Source organism: Pinus tabuliformis, chromosome J (assembly GCF_031772625.1).
Source record: "Pinus tabuliformis cultivar Carrire ecotype Pingquan chromosome J, CPIR1, whole genome shotgun sequence".
Classification (NCBI taxonomy): Eukaryota; Viridiplantae; Streptophyta; class Pinopsida; order Pinales; family Pinaceae; genus Pinus; species Pinus tabuliformis.
Genome location: NC_142295.1, coordinates 1,569,767,308 through 1,569,773,307, shown reverse-complemented (window position 1 = coordinate 1,569,773,307; position 6,000 = coordinate 1,569,767,308).

Genomic DNA, 6,000 nt, shown 5'->3' with positions numbered 1-6,000 from the left:
AGGAAGGAGGAATCATATGCAAATGGCATGCTTATTGAATATGAAGGAATTTGTATTTTGTTGGAAAAGATATTAGATGAACTTGATAACATAGAGGAAAGGATTATCTTTAATGATAGTGGAAGAGAAGTTGTAGAATACAAACAACAGCTTGTAAATGACAGAGGTGAAGAAGAATTGGACAGAAATTTTATAATTTCTATGGTGAGGAGAAATGTACAGTAGGTAGTGTTAGTTTCAGTCTTTCCAGCCTTCCTACAGTGATCAAATATGCTCTTACAAAGTGGTCTCAGAGTGTCAAGGTCAAATTTTGTCATTTCAAAGAGTTTTCAAGCAAAATTTGGTCACTAGGCATTAGGTCTAGGCTTTGCCCAAATGTCAGTCCATGTCATCATTCAGCTGAGCCTATCATCATTCAGAGGGTTGTCATTATCATGTCAGTGTCTAATGAGTCATTTTACACCTGGTCCATGCTTCAGTTGCCACCCAGGCAAGGTCATTTCCCTCTCCTAGGGTTTTGAAGCCAATTCCTCTTGGACAGTCAAATCATCGGCAAAACTTGTATCCTGATATTCATACACCTTCCCCTATCCTTAAAGTACCTTATTAAACACTTCCCATCCCTTAGATCCGCCAAATTCCTCATTTTTCTACAAACCCTAGTTTCTAGCTACAACCTGGCAATTTTCTAGGTTGGGCCTGTGTTTTGCCCTTTTGGACCCCTTCCCCTCATTCAATCACTGAGATTCCACTTTCCCCTGCTTCCTAACATCCCTCCCCACTCCCAAAAATTTCCCCAAGAATTTAGAAGCCCCCTATCCCCTTCATTTCGCTTCATTTCGACAAAATTCCTTGTTTCACACATCGGGACAAGTTTCACTCAAATGATGTTTCAGAGTAATAAAAGATGAATTTTGGAAATCTGAGAGAGGTTTTTGTCCGTAACATGCCAAAGAAGAAAAACCTCCTTCACTTTTTTCACAGGTGTCATGGTTTTAGAGAAATGCCAAAATTACAATCGCCGGATCCAAGGAGTTTGGCTAAGGCACAAAAAAGGAGAAAGAGGCCCGATCCCCTCTGCATCTTGGCCGAGGCTTCTCTCACTCACCATGATACTCATTAGCATCCTCCTAGCAGAAAACCCAAGAAATTTTGAGAGTTTTGAAGCATTTTTGGCATTTTTGGGAATTTTACAGGTTTTGGCCATTTGACGGGTCTCACCCCGCGCGCGACCATACATGGGGGCAACTAAGAACGGGGAAAACTTTGCATTTTTGGAATTTTCATGCAAAAATAAACTTGCCTATGGATGGGTTTCATATTTTATGGAGATTTGGGCTTCCAAAAGCTCAAAATACATGCAAATTTTGACTTTCTGCCCCTATTTTGAGTTGCAGAAAGCTGTCTTGGGAGAAATGACTTTTGAGGGGTCAAATCAACTCCAAATTCAAAAATTCCGGTGGGGTTGGAAAGTAGACTCGCATAAATTTCTAACGAGCTATCTTGCACCTGATTTGGACACCAGGAAAGCCCTCAAACAGAGCTGTGAATGTGCGCGACCTGTCAGAGTGATGTGCGCGACCAGTCAGGGAAATTTGCCTGTTTTGACCAGTTCGGCCAGCAAAACACTGTTTTCATCTTGGTTGACTTTTGAGGCATGTAAATGATGGATTTTTGTGTAATTTTCATGGCACTTAGATACTTTTACTCTCCTTCATCACTTCTAGAAGATTCTTTGATGTAAATGGTAAATATTTAATGCATGGATAGGTTTCCTAAGTTTTAGAGGCAAGTTGTTTTGACTACCTATTATCTAGTGCTCAGTTTAGAATTAGTTGAAACAACTCCTAGGAAGCTGAGATCGACCCCTAGAGGTGGGGAAAGGAGTTAGATCATCTATATTATGCCTTCTCTTGCTCATTTTCATGGTTGGACTCTTGAGGGAGAAGCTCCTATTGTATATTTTACTTGTATCTCTGCAATTTGAGGAAAAGGAAGACCAGGGTTTTGCAGACATCATTGGGATTCTTGTGTTGATGGTGTGTTCTCTTATTGTAATTGTAAGTGGGTTTATGTGTTCCATCTCTTTCTTTACTACAGCTTATTAAACAAATGAAGTGATAAAGTTTGAATTCATGCTTGCCATGCTCAGCTTTCAAATTTGTTTAATGTTTATGTTTTCCACTGTCTAGAGAGGATTCAAAGTCATTGTTTGCCCTCTTTAGCTTCTCTTTTTTCTTCCTTGATCATCCATCTCAGCTAAAGGCATCAGCACAAACTCCTACCTTGCCCCAAAGACCCACCTGCAAAACCTGAGCTCAATCCCCGCACCCTGAATTGCACTCCCTCCAATTGCCACCAAAAACCCAAAAAACTTTAAATCAACCTTCCTAATCAGTTTACTAGCCTAATATCAGTGTTAACTTGTTGGTCATCTCACCCCATTGAAAATTTGCCGAGATAGACCGGAGAGAGCCTTCTCATACCCCGTAGGGCTAGCTACGAGGTGAAATGGTTTGATGTTGCCTTGAAGGTTTACCTTCCTCAGCCTAGGGTGAAATCTCAAGCGCTAACATAGTGGCGACCATACTGGGGAGAACATCTAAACCTTTGCTCATTGACATGTTATTTCATAAGTCTTAGACGGAGCCTGAAGTTACGCCAGGTAGCCTTCGAAAACGCTCTTGTTTTACATCAGCGTTAGTAGATAAACGCTGCTTCAGTCAATCTCCGTGAGCTTGTGAACGCAACACTTCATTTGCATTTTACCCCAGTACATGTATCAAGTTCAGATCTGATTGTTGATGGTGAACAACGATCAGACACTTGAAAGGCTGAAATCATTCACTTGGTGACTCTAAATCAGTTTTGAGATCAGATCCAAAGACTCCACTGGAGGATGATCCCGACTAGCAGAAACATGAAAGGAGAATATGGCAAGATCAGGTACTCAAGTTGGAATTTCATCCAAGACATTTTGTTCTTTGTTGTAAATTATTTCTTCTCTTTTCCCGAGAATGTCAAGATTGCTTTGCAAAGTATATTATGCTTGAGAAAAGATCCTCGGCCTGCCGTTGATTCTTTCCCTTCGAAGATTGTGAATACCAAAGATTTGCATGCCTTTGAGCTTGATCAAGATCCTTTTTCCGAATTTTGTGATGATCCTATACCTGCTGTACATAACCCTACACCTTGTAAAATTCCAGATCGGTATAAACCTCTTGTTTTACCTTCTATTCTTCATGCTTTTCCCAAAAGCTATGATCTATACTTGCCGAGGTTTGATGGTGAAAGTAAGGATGTCAACGCTGAGCAACATGTGCAGAATTTTGAGTTATTTCTTGACCTTTTTGAAGTCGATGATGAAGATGTTAGTATGAGGCTTTTTGCTCTTTCTTTGCAAGCTGAAGTTAAGAGTTGGTTCAAAGCCTTGCCTGATGCAAGCATCTCAGATTTCCAGCAGTTCGTCAAAGTTTTTCTCGACAGGTGGATGATCGGGCAGAACCTTTTCTTGATTGTAGAAGAGTATAACCAGCTGAAAAGATTGCCAGGGGAGACAGTACAACAGTTTTCAGCCAGATTTAACCAAGTTTATTATTCAATGCCAGTTGATATAAGACCTACTACTAGATCTGCTCTCTTGCACTACCCGGGTGCCTTTGATTCGGAGATGGAGTTTCAGCTGAGAGAAAGGGATATTGCAACACTTCACGAGATGAAAAACAGTGCAGTAAATGTAGAGGCTCATCTGCTGATCCGAAGGGCAAGGATGAAGGAAGAAGAGATGAAAAACATAGATCTGGCCGAATCTCTAGAGGTAAAGCTTGACATTTTGGTAAGTGCAGTAGAAGAGATGATGGACAAGATCACCGCAAGGAATGATTATGATGTTCATGGCTTGCTGATTGAAGAAGAACAAGTTTCTAATCCAAAACATTTTGTTTCCCATCCTAGTTGTCATAGCACTCATAGTGATTGTTTTGTAGATCATCTAGGAGAAGAAAGAACTGTTGATATGACCTGCATGCTTGATGATATGTTTTATACCGTTGATTTGCCTCAGTTTGATGAGTATGATGATGATTATGTTCTCCAAACAGAAGCTAATCTTGCAGACAAATCAGCAGCTAGTTTGTGGGAGGAAGAAGTTCATTTTCAGCAGTTTGAAAACAATGTTCAGCCATCACATATCAGCTATGACATTGACGAGGAAAGTGCAGCAAATTTTGAAGTAAGTGAAGGATCGTTGCCTCTTTGTTTTGATTCATTTCAGTTCATTAGAAACAACTTCCATGAAATTAGGAATCAGCTGTCAACAAGTCTTGATCTAGACCATCTTGAAGGCAATAAAAACCTTGTTCAAGATTTCTCATATTCAGATTTGCAGCCCCCAAATGCCATTGGTTGTCAAGTTGCAAATGAAGGCATGGAAGTTGAAATATTTGATCAAATGATACAAGAAGGTTCCCTACCTTTTTGTTTCGAAGCATTTCAGTTTGTAAGGCAGAATTCTCATAAAATCTCTCAAGAAAAAGATGAACAGCTAGAAGGATGTCATACATTTTCAATGGATACATTGCAGCAGTCTTTTCAGGTTTTTCATGATCCAATTGCTGATGTTTTGGATGAGGTTTGCAGTCAAAGTCTTTCTCCGTTAACTACATGTGAGCTTGAAACATGTGCTGATATGAATTTGATCCGGCAGCCAGTTTCTTTGTCATTTTTAGCAGAGGTCTCGTCACAAGGCTCAGATCAAAGTTTGCATGCATGGTATGAGGAAAAGAGAAGTAATCCATTGGATGAGCTAAGTTCCAGTGAGCTTGAATTTCAAGATCCTAATGCAATGTTTTTGGAGGCAGATAGAGAGTTCGTATCATTCAACGGATCTGTTTCTAAGTTGCCATCAGAGTTGCCTTTCAGTAGTTCTATCTTGTTGTTCATAAGAGAACACTTGTGGAGAATTCGAACAGCAGACGGGATACTTACTTGGTTGCATTGGTTGTTTCATTTCACTTGATCAGGTGATGAATGAAATTGTTAGAGTAGGTTGTGATGAATAAGCTCCACTTTGAGCATCATTTTCAGTTTGTCGGTTGTGTTTAAGTATCGAGTCAGTTTCTAGTTGAGTCATGAGTCCTTTATGAGTCAATTTTTAGTCTTGTTGTTAAGTTAGTTTGTGTCAGTTTTCAGTCATGCATTTCAGCTTGAGTTTATGACTCCATCGCCCAATGATTGCAAGCACTGGTCTGCTCTCCCAGAGGTCTAAGGTTCTTGGCACCTCCAAGGAGCTACCATCCCCATTGGAGCCAATGTTAGTGTCAGTCTTTCCAGCCTTCCTACAGTGATCAAATATGCTCTTACAAAGTGGTCTCAGAGTGTCAAGGTCAAATTTTGTCATTTCAAAGAGTTTTCAAGCAAAATTTGGTCACTAGGCATTAGGTCTAGGCTTTGCCCAAATGTCAGTCCATGTCATCATTCAGCTGAGCCTATCATCATTCAGAGGGTTGTCATTATCATGTCAGTGTCTAATGAGTCATTTTACACCTGGTCCATGTTTCAATTGCCACCCAGGCAAGGTCATTTCCCTCTCCTAGGGTTTTGAAGCCAATTCCTCTTGGACAGTCAAATCATCGGCAAAACTTGTATCCTGATATTCATACACCTTCCCCTATCCTTAAAGTACCTTATTAAACACTTCCCATCCCTTAGATCCGCCAAATTCCTCATTTTTCCACAAACCCTAGTTTCTAGCTACAACCTGGCAATTTTCTAGGTTGGGCCTGTGTTTTGCCCTTTTGGACCCCTTCCCCTCACTCAATCACTGAGATTCCACTTTCCCCTGCTTCCTAACATCCCTCCCCACTCCCAAAAATTTCCCCAAGAATTTAGAAGCCCCCTATCCCCTTCATTTCGCTTCATTTCGACAAAATCCCTTGTTTCACACATCGGGACAAGTTTCACTCAAATGATGTTTCAAAGAAATAAAAGATGAATTTTGGA